Source organism: Eschrichtius robustus, chromosome 10, assembly GCF_028021215.1.
Source record: "Eschrichtius robustus isolate mEscRob2 chromosome 10, mEscRob2.pri, whole genome shotgun sequence".
NCBI lineage: Eukaryota > Metazoa > Chordata > Mammalia > Artiodactyla > Eschrichtiidae > Eschrichtius > Eschrichtius robustus.
This window is the reverse complement of record NC_090833.1, coordinates 22,565,835-22,582,324: the sequence shown is the minus strand read 5'-3', so window position 1 is coordinate 22,582,324 and position 16,490 is coordinate 22,565,835. Positions and strand designations below refer to the sequence as shown.

At 40.7% G+C, this 16,490-nt stretch overlaps 1 pseudogene; it reads left to right on the top strand.

The window, feature by feature from the left end:
• Positions 1-9,977: 9,977 nt before the first annotated feature.
• LOC137770438 (eukaryotic translation initiation factor 2 subunit 1-like) lies at positions 9,978-10,923 on the top strand (annotated as a pseudogene).
• The last annotated feature ends 5,567 nt before the right edge of the window (positions 10,924-16,490 follow it).

The window sequence follows — 16,490 nt, the reverse complement described above, 5'->3', positions numbered from 1 at the left end:
GCTTCCTCCATTCCCTTAGGCGTTTATTCCCTTAGCAGGATTCTACACCATAAACTTTCCTTTGTCCTGGCTGAAGGGTGTTAAGTAAATACCTGGCAGCCACTGCCAGCAGCTTTAGAGGACTTTCTGCAGCCCACAGCAGGCCCCCTGGCCTGACAGCTTCTGCTAATGCTAACCGGAGCGCATGGATCACACTTTCAGTCCGGAGAAGAGATTTCAACAGTGCTGCTCAGCCTGCCAGACCTCCTGCCAAAGGAGTCCTAGAGTCTCCTGCGAAGAGCTTCTGTCATGTGCATTTATTCCTGGCAAGTCTCCCAAAGGGGCAGCAGGTGTTTATTTTATACACATTAAAGGACTTGCTTTCCCGTATCTCCAGGTGTTCTGAGATGGAGAGGTCAAAGGACAAACAGAATAAACCCATAACTATAATAACATTAATTCCATTTGAAACAGATTAAAGCAACTCAAACTACGGAGCCAATGGAGCCAATGTTAATTCTACAGATAAATGTTATAAATCTAGAAACAAAACAGACTCACAGATATAGAGAACAGACTTGTGGTTGCCAAGGGGGAGGGGAGTGGGGGAGGGATGGATTGGGAGTTTGGGATTAGCAGATGCAAACTATTATATATAGGATGGATAAATAAGATGGCCCTACTGTATAGCATAGGGAACTATATTCAATACTCTGTGATAAACCATAATGGAAAAGAATATGAAAAAGAATATATATATATATATATATATATATATATATATATATAACTGAATCACTTTGCTGTACAGCAGAAATTAACACAACATTGCAAATCAACTATACGTCAATAAAATAAATGTTATAAATCTCATCACCACCAGGTTAGTTAAAATCACACATCATGTGAAAATGACACTGACATCTGGTGACCTGTAGGGTCTCTGATTCTGCCACAACAGCTGTTCCCTCTCCTGAACCTTGATGGCTCCACTGGTCTGTCCAGCATGATCACTACGTAATTTTTTAAAGAAGAAAGTGGCAAAAGTTAAGAGAGAGAAGAGAATCGGGGAGAGAAGGGACATCTTTCTACTTCTGTATTAGAAAACCTGAATCTTTATTTCTATGGCTGAATTATGCTTCCAGGTAAAATGCTGCTAGATAATGTAATGCAGAATGTTGCAGTTGAAGCGTTTATCTTTGCTTCCTTTCGTTGGATGAAGATAAAAATTCATTCATTTGTTCATTTATTCAACAGGTACTGGGGTTGTAGTTTAGAGAACGAAGGGTTGATTTATTATTCCACCTAGACAAAGGGACATCCCAGGACTGTTCTGAACAAAATGGGAGGTAAGATCACCCTAATTATTGAGCACTTTCTATATACCTTGTGTAAAAACAGAAAATGTCTATGGGGGGTGGGTGGAGGATCTGTTTTCATTCCTAAACCCAAAATCAGTGCTAACGCTCACCTGCTCTCAAAATATCTGAAAATTTTGGTAAAACCTATTGGTTCTTTCAGGTAAAATAAAAATGTGTGCTCAGGTCATCCAACCACTGATTTTTCTGGCTTGGAACAATTCTCTCTACCCAAATAGGATCCAGGTTCTTCCCTGTATTTATGAGAAAAGGTTGAATTTGAGTAGATAATTCTGTTTTTATTTGCATTAATATGTGATGAACAGGTCCCTGAGACCTAATCTTACCAAAAAAAATTTGTTCTCTTTCGAAAATGAGGAAATCACTGAATCACCACTCAAGGGAACATTACACAGATGGTGAAGATCTATTTTAAATAGTCAAGCAGGACAAAGTACAAAAAAATACACATATGTGTGTAAATACAAATATGTATAGATAGACAGGTAGGTGGATATAGTTTTAGAAAGACTTGAGCATAGTTGGTGTTAACTCATGTTTTCATAGAACAGTATTTAAGGTTTAGAAATAAATTTTGCCCACATTATCACAGCTGATTCTCACAACAATTGGCTTAGATAGCCCCATTTTACAGTCAAGGAAATTAACTACTATAGATAGACACAGACTGGCACTTGAAGCTTTTACGCCGACCCCACTGATCTTCTTACAATAAAACAATAGCTCATTATAGATGTTTAAGGGATAATGTTTATAAAAAAGAGTCCCTATACCTCCATCAGATTTGAAACTTTTCAAAGCACTTTCACATTTGTTTATTCAATATACTTAAAGGGACTACTATGCAGCACACACTGACTAGATGCCAGAGGCACAGAGGTGAATAAAACTCTCCCTTGTTATAAGGAACTGGACGTCTAATGTATAAGACAGATAAGGAAACTGGTCCAGTTCAGTAGACCAGTGAAATGAAGGATGGGCACAATATGCCATGAGCCACAGAAAAGAGCACCAAGTCCAAGTTCTGGGGACCAAAGAAGGCATTCCACTGGCGTAATGCTTGCAAGAGAAGTAGGAGTTTGCTTATGCTCATGAGCTCATGACCTCAAGTTGGGGAACATCAGGCTACATTAAAGCAACACAAGTTATCTGTAAACAGTTGTAGGAAAAGATGTGTTTCAGGATAGAATGTTGGATAAGTAGCCAGGCCCAGGATGGGAGCCTGGAATGCTGGGCTAAGGAAGTTGAAATGAGTCTATAGGTTTAGGATGCCAAGGAAAGGAGAAAGAGGTGAGACAGGAGACAGGGAGACACCTGGGGAAGCAAATGCAATAGGCTTGGGGAAAGATGGTTGGGATCTAAATTTAAGAGGAGGAGGAGGAAAGCATAACCAGGAAATGTATTTAAGATGTAGAGTTAGTAGGATTGGGGGTCTAAATGTGGGAGATAAGGGGTGAGAAGAAAGCAAGTGTAACTCTAAGTTCTTTAAGTAAGTTTCATGAACCAGGACGGGGCATGTAGAAGATGAGCAGCATTTCTGAGGGACACCAGTAAGCTCACTTTTTTGGGAGTTTGGGATTAGCAGATGCAAACTATTGTATATAGAATGGACAAACAACAAGGTCCTACTGTATAGCACAGGGAACTATCTTCAATATCCTGTAATAAATCATAATGGAAAATAATATGAAAAAGAATGTATATATAACTGAATCACTTTGCTGTACAGCAGAAATTTAATACAACAGTATAAACCAACTATACTTCAATAAAATAAATTTTTAAAAAGAAGTTCACTTTTGTACATATTGAGTATAAGTGCCCTATAGAGCAGTGAAGTGGCAAGACCTAGAGAGAACTGGCAATCAACTCCTGAAGCTCAGGGGAAAATTCTAGGTGGTAGATACAGATTTGAGACTCTAGTGTGAGGCCAAAGGTGAGGCAAAAAAAAAAAAAAAAAAAAAGAAGGCCATTCACTGGACAGGGGAGCAGAAGAATACTTCAGCTGGGGAGACGGGAAAGGATTTTTAAATAGTAGAAGGCTGTTATCCTGTTTTGTTTTATTATAGAGCTAATTAGTTGGAAATATGTGTTTTAATCAAACAATATGTAGCAAAAAAAAAAAAAATTCCCCCTCACCTTGTTTTATTAGGAAATATACGTGTACCTCCACAGTCTTTTCCCTTAATAAATGGACTTTGAATCATATATAAGGAAAAACAAGATTAAAGGAAGCTTTTCTTCCATGATGCCAAATGGATGAATGTGCGGTGACCTTTCATAGGGGGAGTTGCACTAGGGAGAAGGGGACATAGTTCTAGAAGCCCCAGAGCACTGACCTCCAACGTTTCTGCCAGTTCCAGCACCATTTCATTCAGCCTCTCCACGTACTCGTATCTAAACAAATACTTTCAACCTCCACCCACCCATGTTCTCATCCCTTTCAAATATCAGATGTAGAGGTCCCCATGGCCAGTAATAATGCCAAAGAATGACTGAAATCTGTCTCTAGCCCTGGGAAACAGGCCATGTAATAAGAAAGAGGGAGGTAACTTCGTTAAGTGTCCCACAGTGAAGTCACTTTTGGCTCCGTTCTGATTGTCCAAATGGCCTGAGCAATTGGATCCCATCATCTCAAGAAACGGCTCCCTACAGTGTGAATATGGCTCTGACCTTTATGACCTTGGATCATACTGTGGGCAGAATTGTCCCCTACCCTAAATTCATATGTTGAAGTCCTAACCCCCAGAACCTCAGAATATAATTAAATTTGGAGATACGGTCTTTAAAGGGTGATTAAGTTAATGAGGTCTTTTGGGTGGGTCATAATCCAATATGACTGGTGTCCTTAGAAGAAGAGGAGATTTGGACACAGATGCACAGAGAAGGCCAAGTAAGGGCACAGCAGGAAGGCAGCCATCTGCAAGCCAGGGAGAGAGGCCTCAGTAGAAAACCAAACCTGCTGCTACCTTGATCTTGGACTTCCAGCCTGCAGAACTGTGAGAAGATATATTTCTGTTGTTTAAGCCACCTAGTCTGTGGCACTTTATTATGCAGCCCTAGCAAACCAATACAGACACTTATTAAACATGGCATAAAATATGTGCCGGGATTTCCCAAAATGAAGTTAAATGGGAAAAAAAAAAATCAGGCTTGTTTTGCAATTGAGGGTATTGATGACACATAACTGTATTTTGTAAAATCTGTTCATCTATTTACACATTCTATAGAAGTCTAACCATCCAGGAGAGAAGCTAGTGTGTGGTTACTTGAATTTTATATCATCTTTGCTACAGAATTTACTGATGAATAGGGTTGCATGAAATTACATCCATGCTATGGCTCAGATGTACCACAAGATACAGTGTACTGACAGTTCTGGGTGTACTCTGATGCTTTTGCAAATATGTTCCTATAAAAGGGTTTCATCTTCAAGGAATTCATGGAAAAGACTCTGACAAGTACAGGTTTCTGGTAACTGATTGTACTGCTGAACTGAATGAATAAGCATTTTCAGAACTCTAATGAAAAACTGATGAACTCATAAAAGTGCTAACAAAAGATCAAGATGAAAAAAAAAATTAATTACATGGGACTGAGTGAACTGATGAGGATGATTATAATTTTTGTGACTTTCTGTTTGAATTAAAAAAAAAAATCCCACAAGGACTCAGAGGCAAAGAATATACAAATCAATTTTCACTGCAAAGTAAAGGAGCTGTTACAGTGGAGGATTACTGGACTGAATGTCTATATTATGACATAGTATGAGTGTGTTTCGTGTTTGGTAATTGCAATCATTGTTGCTTTTGTTGTGGTCATCCATTTACAATGCTTGGTGTCAGTCTATTTATCTCTTGTAAAAATAAATTACAGTGTGAGTGTGAAAAAAGAAAGAAAGAAGGAAAAAAAGAAAGAAAGAAAGAAAGAAGGAAAGAAAGAAAGAAAGAAAGAACGAAAGAAAGAAAGAAAGAAAGATACAGTGTACTGCTTTAGACAGATTGGATTGAGTTGATTCTGCAAAACTCTTAATATTTGAAACACAAAACTCTAAATATCATACAATATTTCCAAAGCAGAAAGAAAAAAGTGTGGATAGTATCTCTGCTTGTGTACCAAGTTATATTTTCCCCTCACCTTTCCCTGTTTGATTTGTCACCAAGTCTTTTGAAATAGCCCTCACATCTGTCTTCCCACCCAGACTGACTGTCACTGCCTTCATTCAAATCCTTATAATTTCTGGCACATCCTATTAGCCACTGAACTAAACCTTTCAAAGGGAATAAAATGCTGTTGATGGGGATGTAAACTGGTGCAGCCACTATGGAAAATGGTATGGAGGTTCCTCAAAAAGCTAAAAAAAAAAGTTTTCATATGATCCAGCAATCCCACTCCTGGGCATATACCCAGACAAAACTACAATTCAAAAAGATACATGTACTCCTATGTTCATAGCAGCACTATTTCCAATAGCCAAGTCATGGAAACAACCAAAATGTTTGTCGATAGATGAATGGATAAAGAAGATGTGAGATAGATATATATCTATATCTATATGTATATATAAAAAACAGAATATTACTCAGCCATAAAAAAGAATGAAATAATGCCATTTGCAGCAACACGGATGGACCTAGAGATTATCATACTAAGCGAAGTAAGTCAGAAAGAGAAAGACAAACACCATATGGTATCACATATATGGGAAGCAGCTGCATTGCACGGTGAGATCAGCTTGGTGCTTTGTGACCATCTAGAGGGTGGGATAGGGAGGGAGACACAAGAGGGAGGGGCATATGGGGATATATGTATACATATAGCTGATTCACTTTGTTATACAGCAGAAACTAACACAACATTGTAAAGCAATTATACCCATAAAGATGTTAAAAAATAATAAAATAAAAATAAAATACAATACAAATGAACATATCTACGAAACAGAAACAGACTCACAGACATAGAGAACAGACTTGTGGCTGCTAAGGGGGAGGGGGTGGGGGAGGAAAGGATTGGAAGTTTGGGATTAGCAGAGGCAAACTAATATATATAGGATGGATAAACAACAAGGTCCTATCGTATAGCACAGGGAACTATATTCAATAGCCTGTGATAAACCATAATGTAAAAGTATATGAAAAAGAATATATATATGTATAACTGAGCCACTTTGCTGTACAGTAGAAATTAGCACATTGTAAATCAATTATACTTCAATAAAATTTTTAAAAATAAAATTTTAATTAATTTTTTTAAGGGAGTGAAATGCTGGGGAATGGTTAAGGAGCACGGCCACTGGAGTTAGAGTTCCAGCTCCACCTAATTGTGTGACCTGACCCAAATCTAAGCCTCAGCTATTCATGATTAAAATAGAGGTAATTAGTAACAGTACTCTCCTCATAGCACTGTTAGAGAATTAAGTGAAATAAGTAAAAAGCATAGTGCATAGCAAAATACTCAGAAAATATGGGGTGTACTATGATTAATCTTTTGGAATCCATCACCCTACAACGTTTTGTCATGCTCTCTTATGCAGAATTTCTTTATGCAGAAATTCCAAGATTTTCTCATGCTGAGATTTCTTATCATCTATAATATGAAAACAATAGGCCTGTTGAATGTTCTGTTTCAGACAGCACAGGCTTCTCCTGCCCAAGTCTCCGCAGTGAAGGGCCCCGCGCTCCCTGTTTGAAAATCCCGGTCCTAACTGACATTTCCCAAGTCCCCACTAAAATCCCTTCTCCGTACTACCCTCTGCTCCAACTTCTTTTTCCAAAGCACCAAACTCATCTTAACAATCCTTCAGTGGCCTATTCTGGTTCAGGAGATGAAGCCCAAACACTATGACATGGCCCACAGCACTTCGGTCAAGATGCCTCAGCCTCCAAATTCTCATCCCCAGCCACGAGGCCCAGCCCACAGCCTGGCAAATGGCAGGAGCTCAGCAAATGTTTGTTTGATGAGAAGAGAACCTGAAAAACTCACACCACAGGCTCGAAGGCTTGCTTCTCCTCCATCTGCATCCGTGTGTTGTATTGTTTCCTCGGGGGCTGCCATAACAAATGACCACAAATTGGTTCTCTCACGGATCTGAGGTCCAGAAGTCTGAAACCAAGGTGCTGGCAGAGCCATGCTCCCTCTACAAATTCTATGGGAGGATACTTCCTTGCCTCTTTCAGCTTCTCGTGGCTCCTGGTGTTCCTGGGCTTGTGGCTGCATCACTCTCATCTCTGCGTCCATCTTCACGTGGCCTTCTTCCCTGTGTCTGTTCTGTGTTTGTGTGTCAAATTTCCCTCTCTTTCTCTTATAAGGACACTAGTCATTGGACCCAGGACCCACTCTAAAACCAGGACGACATCATTTTGAGCTCTTGAACATAATATCAATAATATCTGCAAAGCCCCTAGTTCCAATAAAGTCACATTTGCAAGTACCTGGGGTTAAGAGTTGGACATATCTTTTTGAGGAACATAATTCAACCCACTACAACTTTCAAGGGTTAGGGAGGTCGAGGAGTGAGGTGTGACTGGAACACAGAGAGCTCTGACCATGTTCAGGAAGGAAATGGGATGTTCATTTGCAGTTCAAAGATCAAAGCTATCTGGGTACTAAGTATGCCATCTGGCAAGATCTCCTGAACCAGCCCAGGGGAGCAGGGGAGCAAGGTTTTCTGCCCAGCTGTTTTGTTTCAGATCCACATGTTAATGGTTTGGGTTTTTGTTTTGGAACTGTGAAAGATTATTTATTAATAAGACAAATTAGAGGAAAGAAAAAAATCACATAAATCCCTACATTCTCACATCTTTTTTCCCCATATTTAGGTTTTAGTTTGGGTTTTTTATAATAGGTAATTTAAAATTAAACCTGAACATAACTTAGAGTTTATAAGGTTTGTTATAAAAAGGAAAATAGATCACAAAACAAAAACAAAAATAGCAATTCATAGCTCCCTCCCATCTCCTGCTAGTCAAAGACAACCACTCTCAAATCTTTCAGCTGATTCTTTAAGCATCTACTTCCATATATTCAGTACCATGCTTATAGTAATTGTTCTTGCTTTGTCAGCTTCAGATGTTATTTATCAGCTGGCTGGTGCCTTGGCCTAGATGGCTCTTCATCTCTCCCCCACTTCCACCATCACCACCACCACTACCACACACACACCACGCACACACTCACCCACGCACATATACACACACAATCACACACTTCCCATTGCCTTGTACTTTTGACATGCTTGTATATTAATTTTAGTTAGAGCAATAGTCAGTGTTTACATTATCCACAGTTGAGCCCAGAAGTATGCCGTTTTTTGCTTTGTTTTCTATATATTTATCACTAATACATTTTCAAATTTTTCTGCATTGTCTAAATCTCCTCTCAATATTCTATTAATGCTTCTTTTGGAGCCCTGACTTGTTTTCACTGGTTCAGTTGCTTCCTGTGCCTGCCACACACCTGCCGTCCTGGGCTCTCCCCTGGCCCTCACCTGGAGGATTCCCTTCACCCCTGTCTCCCACAGGATCTCCTGTTTCCCAGGCCCCCATCTTCCTTTCATTTGTTTACTCTCGTTGTGACGGAGCACTTCCTCCAGTACCTTCCTAAGAAAGGATGTCGATTCCTAGAGACCCTGAAGTTCTGAAAATATCTTCAGTCTATTTCATATTTAATTGATGTGCTGACTGGGAATAAAATTCTAAGTCAAAAATAATTCTTTCAGAATTTGTAAGAAATTGCTCCACTGATTTCTAACTTTCTCAGTTGCTACTGAAAAATCCACAATCATTCTCTGCCAACATCTTCTCCCAACCACCCACCTCTACTTCCAAGCTTATAAGATGTTCTCTTTGTCCCCATGGTTCTGTAATTTCATGAGGATGTAAGGACCAGCCAGAAGCAGGAAACCAACCATACTCCCAGGTGGACATTTTTAAGACTTTTAAATAAAGGAACTAGTCACATAGGCCATGATGAAAAGAACCAGGGATTTGCAGACACTTTGGGACCAGCAAGTACAGAAAGCTCACAGCACCCTTTGATGTGAGGGGCCAGGGAAGAAGAAAGAAATATCTGTAACAGATTCTGTTGCGTGCAGCAGCTCTAGACAAAGGATTGCCCAAGGGAACTGTAGCAACAGCAAGAGTAGCCACTTTTAGGACTATGTATGATCTTGTCATAGCTGGGGTCATCTGGTCATGATGAGAGGAAAACCACATTTTTGTCCTCACTCACGTGGTCTCCCCAGTGGCTGCTTGGTGCTTGCTGGCTGTATACTGGCCTCTGGCTTATCAGACACTCCTTCCTATATTTATATGTAACAAAGGCTTTCTTTTTGCTGAGGAAGAGGGTGTGCATTAGCTGTGGACACAGGAAGGAGATTAGTTGGTAGAACTTAGTCCTTGCAATTTAGTTGGATAGTCCAGCTGTCCAGCAGGGATGAAGTACAGCTCTTGGCCCACTCCCCCAGGGCCCTGCGCAAAGGCCAGTTTGGGCAGGAAAGAAATAGACAATGGGATGCTGAAGAGAGTCGACGGCTGCTGTGGGCGGATCAAGTCTGATCTCTCTGATTGAAGAGCGTGGCGCGGGACACCAGTGGGGAATTCACACACATACCTCACAATGCCGGGTCTAATTTGTAGATTTTATCAGCACAAATTTCCTGAGGTGGAAGAAGTGGTGATGGTGAAGGTAAGGTCCATTGCTGAAATGGGCGCTTATGTCAGCTTGCTGGAATACAACAACATCGAAAGCATGATTCTTCTGAGTGAGTTGTCCAGAAGGCGTATCCGTTCTATAAACAAACTCATCCAAATTGGCAGGAATGAATGTGTGGTTGTCATTAGAGAGGACAAAGAAAAAGGATGTATTGATTTTTCAAAAAGAAGAGTTTCTCCGAGGGAGCAATCAAATGTGAAGATAAATTTACCAAATCCAAAACTGTTTACAGCATTCTTCGTCATGTTGCTGAGGTCTTAGAATACACCAGGGACGAACAGCTGGAAAGCCTGTTCCAGAGGACTGCTTGGGTCTTCGATGACAAGTACAAGAGACCCGGATACGGTGCCTATGATGCATTTAAGCACGCAGTCTCAGAGCCATCTATTTTGGATAGCTTAGATTTGAATGAAGATGAACGGGAAGTACTCATTAACAATATTAATAGGCGTTTAACCCCACAAGCTGTCAAAATTCGAGCAGACAGTGAAGTGGCTTGTTATGGTTATGAAGGCATCAATGCCGTAAAAGCAGCCCTGAGAGCAGGTTTGAACTGTTCTACAGAAACCATGCCATCAAGATTAATCTAATAGCTCCTCCTCGGTATGTAATGACTACAACCACCCTGGAGAGAACAGAAGGCCTCTCTGTCCTCAACCAAGCTATGGCTGTCATAAAAGAAAAGATTGAGGAAAAGAGGGGCGTCTTCAGTGTTCAAATGGAGCCCAAAGTGGTCACAGATACAGATGAGACTGAACTTGCAAGGCAGCTGGAGAGGCTTGAGAGAGAAAATGCAGAAGTGGATGGAAATTATAATGTGGAAGAAACGGAAGCCAAAGCCGAAGATTAACTTTGTGGGCAACAGAGTCCAGTTTAAAGAACACAAAGCAGCCTTCCTGGCTGTTAACCCTAGACTTGAAAGTCTTCCAGTATTGAAAGCTTCAAAGTTGAGTATTTTTTATTTCGAAGTATTTAAATGTTCCGACAGACCAAAATGTGAAATGCCCTCCTAAATGCCAGCTGTTTTCACACAGTAGCTCTAACATCTTGAGCATTTTTTAAGGGAGTGGCCTAATTTCACTAGAGACAAATCTTTAAGAACAGTCATAAAATGGGGCGTGTGATTTCCATTTCTGATGTCTCCAGATTGGCACCCCTTGTAGTTCAGTGCCTCCACGAGATTTACCAGGGGCACCCAAAGCAAACAGTCCTAACCTTTCTATATAAAATGTATCAAGCAAACATTAAATAAATTTCTGGGATATATTAAAAAAAAAAAAAAGAAAGAAATAGACAATGGGACTTGTATCTGGAAGGTCTTAAAGGCTCTTTTAAGTAGGACACAAATGGGCAAGCCATGAAGGAAAACATCCTTCAAAGGACCCAGGATGGGCCAAGGTAAGTCCTGATAGAGCCTCCACAAGCCCCTATAGAAAGAGCTTGGTATGAGCTAAAGAAAGGTACCCCTTCTATGGAGACAAGAGAAAAAGATGCCCTCTCTGGGCAGATCTAGCCCTGTGGGAATACAGTTTGGTGAGCAGAACAGGGCTGGGTGCCAGTCCCCATTCACTCCTGGGGTCAGGTGCCTTTGTCAAATAGGCAAACTTTATAATTATGTAAAGTGGCCCTGGGTCCTCTTTTAGAGATTAAATATGACACATTTGTCAGGGTATGGACCATGACCAATAGGGCATGGTGACGCCAGGAAAAGAGAGGTCTATTGTCACCATCCCAGAGCTGACTCAGAGTGAAATAATAAATTTTTGGAATCTAAAAATGCAGAGATGAATAATAACCAACTTATCAGACCCAAGAAAGGTGAATCATAAACCAGCAAGAGGGAATGCCAAGATGTTATCAGAATTACACCACAAACAGAATTCCCAGGACACCACCAGAATTCCACCCAGTCTCCCCATTCCCTATTATGTCCTTTACTTTGAAACAAGCTTCACTTACGATCATAAGAGTGTTGTTCTCCCAGTGAGGCCAGACGCCTGGAAAGGACCCTGCTAGCTTTCTGGAGCAGTACCTATAGAGCTGACTGTAAGGATACAGGAAACCCACAGCTCCCTCGGATATCTTGAGAAAGGGTGGGATGGAGGAGTTCTGGGCAGAACAGATAGAGGGATGGATTGGTAATCCCTAAATGGGGCTGCAGAAGCTACAAAGTCTTGGGTGGGAGAGTTTCAAGGCAAAGTAATGTCTGGCGACCCTTGTTACCCCAGTTTTCAGAAACATTGGAACGTGTTCCGTTATGCTTCCGAGGAAGCTTGTGGCTGTAGGGACTTCGGCACACCACCAGTCCACGCCTCTTGCTGCTCCTGCCCCATCCTCCCAGGCCCTGAAAGAAAGGTTTTATAAGGAGCTCACTTTCCCATTCTGGACAGTTTAGCTCAGCTAGGAATAAAGAATACTCAGAACAGTAGGTCATAAGTCTAGGTTCTGTGGGCGGCCCCCACTGTGGCATTGCATTTAACATCTTGTTGCAGCTCCACAAGGACACTGGGGAAATTTCCAAGAACTTGAAGGCCTTGACCTTCCCCAGTAATGCACATTGGAATCCCAGAGACCCATTCAGGAAGATCATAGGTCAAAACCATTTTCGTAATGATACTAAGGTATCATGCCTTTTTCACTGCACTGACATTTAAACTGATGGTACAGAAGCAATGGTAGTAGGTAAAACTGCTGGTGTAAATCAAGGCAGGGACACCAAAAAGTCCAAGTAGACTAGTATTTCTTTACTGCCACATATTCACAAGGGGAAAAGCCAGTTTCACTTTAAAATGTCTTTGATAAAGCAGTAAAAAGTATTAATTTCATTAACTCTTGATTCTTTTTTAATATTCTGGGTGATGAATTTGGCAGTATGCATTAAGTTTGATGCATTCCAAGGTAACTGTCTCCAAGAAAAGCACTTGTGCAATTTTGTGTTTCAAGAACTAGCTACTTTTTTTTTTCCTCCACAGAACATGATTTTCACTTGAAAAATTAGCAGAAAGACAAATGTTCTTATTCAGATTTGGGTGTTTGACTGACATCTTTGTGAAAATTAAAAAAGCAAATCACGAAAAACAACTGACAGTACTTGTTGGCAATTACAAAATTTGAGCTTTGAAGCAACAATTACAATTTTGGAAAATTTGTGCCTGTACCTTGAACTTGACAGCTTCCCAGTACTTAAAGACTTGACTATCTTTAAGTTACTTACATTGTTTTTTCTGAGATTGGTGTTGATGTGAATAGTTGGGATGCTTTGATGTTGTATAATAAAATGTGTCAACATTTGAAAGATCTATACAAATTGGTGAAGCAATATTGTAAAGTCATGAATGGGTAAAAGATCCATTTAAAGTGCAAAACAGACCAGTATGTTCTTCATGTACCTGAGTATGAAAGTTATTTGATATAGTTTCAGATTTCACATTGTAACTAACCTTTAAGAAACTACCACTTATATTTGTTGTAGTATCAAAGAAGAACAAAATTTTCTGAAATGACTACTAAAACACTCCTCCCTTTTCCAACTACTTATCTGTGTAAGGCTAGTTCGTCCTCACATACTTCAAGCAAAAGAGCCTATCACAGCAGAGTTCATGCAGAAGCATATGTGAGAATCCAGCTCCTTCTATTAAGCCAGACATTAGGAAATTTGCAAAAATGTAAAAAAAATTCCTCTCTTCTCACTAATTTTTTTGTCTTGGAAAATATAGTTATTTTAATTAAAATATGTTACTTATCTTAACACGTACCAGCTTTATTATTTTAAATGAATTAGTAAATAATTAAAAATTTTAAATATGGCTAGTTTTCATTAAAATGTACTATATATGTTAATATATAATACTATGTTAATATGTAATAGGTTTATTACAGTTATTTTTAAATGACTTAAATAATTAATAAAATTTTCTTACTTCTATTTTCTAAATATGGTAAATTTGGGCTTCCCTGGTGGCGCAGTGGTTGAGAATCTGCCTGCCAATGCAGGGGACATGGGTTTGAGCCCTGGTCTGGGAAGATCCCACATGCCGCGAAGCAACTGAGCCCGTGAGCCACAATTACTGAGTCTGCGCGTCTGGAGCTTGTACTCCGCAACAAGAGAGGCCGCGATAGTGAGAGGCCCGCGCACCGCGATGAAGAGTGGCCCCCGCTTGCCACAACTAGAGAAAGCCCTCGCACAGAAACGAAGACCCAACACAGCCATAAATAAATAAATAAATACAAATTTAAAAATAAATAAATAAATAAATAAATATGGTAAATTTGCCCATAGAAACAAAAGCTAGTTGGGGTCCTCAATAATATTTCAGAGTCTGAAGAAGCCATGAGACCAAAAAATATGAGAAACCCTACCCTCGAGTATGATCCAAGGCAGCGTGGTTGAGGCTTATGCACTGGACAGGTTCATGGAAGAGGGCAGAGAAGCAGTAAAAGTGACTTCCTTAATCAAAGCCAACCTGGAAGTTACTATTCCTGCTCACATCCTATTGGTCAACACTCAGTCTCACGGGCACGCCCAGCTGCCAGAGAGGCTGGGAAACGTAGTCTCCACCTGGGCAGCCGAAAGTGAAGAGTGAGAGTTCTCTGCCTTACTCCTAAATCTGGACTTTGTTGGCATTAAAAAATAGAATTCTCTGAGCTGGTTTAAAGGTAGTCCTGTTACAGGGACTTCCCTGGTGGCGCAGTGGTTAAGAATCCATCTGCCAATGCAGGGGACACGGGTTGAAGCCCTGGTCCGGGAAGATCCCACATGCCGCGGAGCAACTAAGCCCGTGCGCCACACTACTGAGCCTGCGCTCTAGAGGCCAAGAGCCACAACTACTGAAGCCCGCGTGCCACAACTACTGAAGCCCGCATGCCTAGAGCCTGTGCTCCGCAACAAGAGAGGCCACCACAATGAGAAGCCCGCGCACCGTAACGAAGAGCAGCCCCCGCTCGACGCAACTAGAGAAAGCCCACGTGCAGCAACGAAGACCCAACACAGCCAAAAATAAATAAATAAATTTATAAAAATTAAAAATACAGGTAGTCGTGTTACAGTGGCCAGCACTGCGTCGGCTGAGGCTCATGCGGACAACGTTTGGGCAATACAGAAGCTAATAGTTTGCAATCGTGTGATTCAATTGGCTCAGCTAAGGCTGGCTCAGAACGTGGCATTTATAGTGTGCACAAGAGTATATAACACCTGGACCTGAGGCTGGCCAAGCAGACAAGAACAAGTAGATATAAACACTGATACTATGCAGTCAAAACCACTCAGTCTCCCATGATCCACCAGGGCTCATGTATTGTAACAATGATAATAATAATAGCATCGAGGGAATGTGGGTGGAGAAGGGACCCTCACCACCGATTTCAATGTGTCTCCCACCAAAGAGGAGACTAGCTGCCTCAGAGGACGGTTACCATCCTTCAGAGAAAAATCTTTCTCTCTTGTTCACTCCAGGATGACCTCTTAATAGCAGTATGTTGGACCAGCTACCAGAACCCCAGGGGAAAGTGGGTGCAGAGTGGCTTCCTCTGAGCCTAAAGCACTGCAGGTGGGACCAGTCATCATGGGAGTGCGAGCCCAGCCCACGTGGTTAACACTGGACAGCTGACCCGCCAACCGCAGCAGTGACCCAACAGATCCCCAGCTCAATTCACACAAACAAATCACTGCTTTTCATCTTAGTTTCTTGGTCTTTAAAATGGAGGATAAAAAATATGTTCCATTCATAGGGTTGCTAAGGAAATCAAACAAGATATAATTTGTGAAACACTATGCACCAAAAAGGAAAATGACCAAGTTTGAGTAGCCAGTTGTCATGGCTACTACCTCCACTTGACACACCTGAGGGATCGTTAGGTCACTTATGATTTCTTGTGTTCATATGTCCTCTTCCTTGTCACCCAACTTTGTTTTTTTAATTTCTATGTTTAATTGTAGTAAAACATGCAAAGCATAAAATTTACCATCTTAGCCATTTTTAAGTGGACAGTTTGGTGGTGTTAAGTATATACATATTGTTGTACAACCAATCTCCAGAACGTTTTTATCTTGCCAAAATGAAACACTACCCATTAAATTAAACTCTCCATTCCTCTCAAAATTCGTTTGAAGTAATCTTTTCCCTCAAACTTCCAGAGCCATGATCAGCTAAAGCTGGTGTGTCACACTGCCCCAGGACTTTTCTTCACCTTCCCATAATTTACTCATGAACACGTGTTATGTTGAGCTGACCGTAAGACAGGTTCTTAGCAATGCTTTGAAGCTAAAAAAAAAGTCATTATTCTCAAAGATCTCGCAGTATGTTTTACAAGTGTGTCAGTAATCAAGTGTGATTCAATGGTTATAAATGATACAATTAAAGTCCATACAAGGTGTAGAAACAGCACAAAAGAAGAAGCCATCAATGTGTCAGGGAGAGG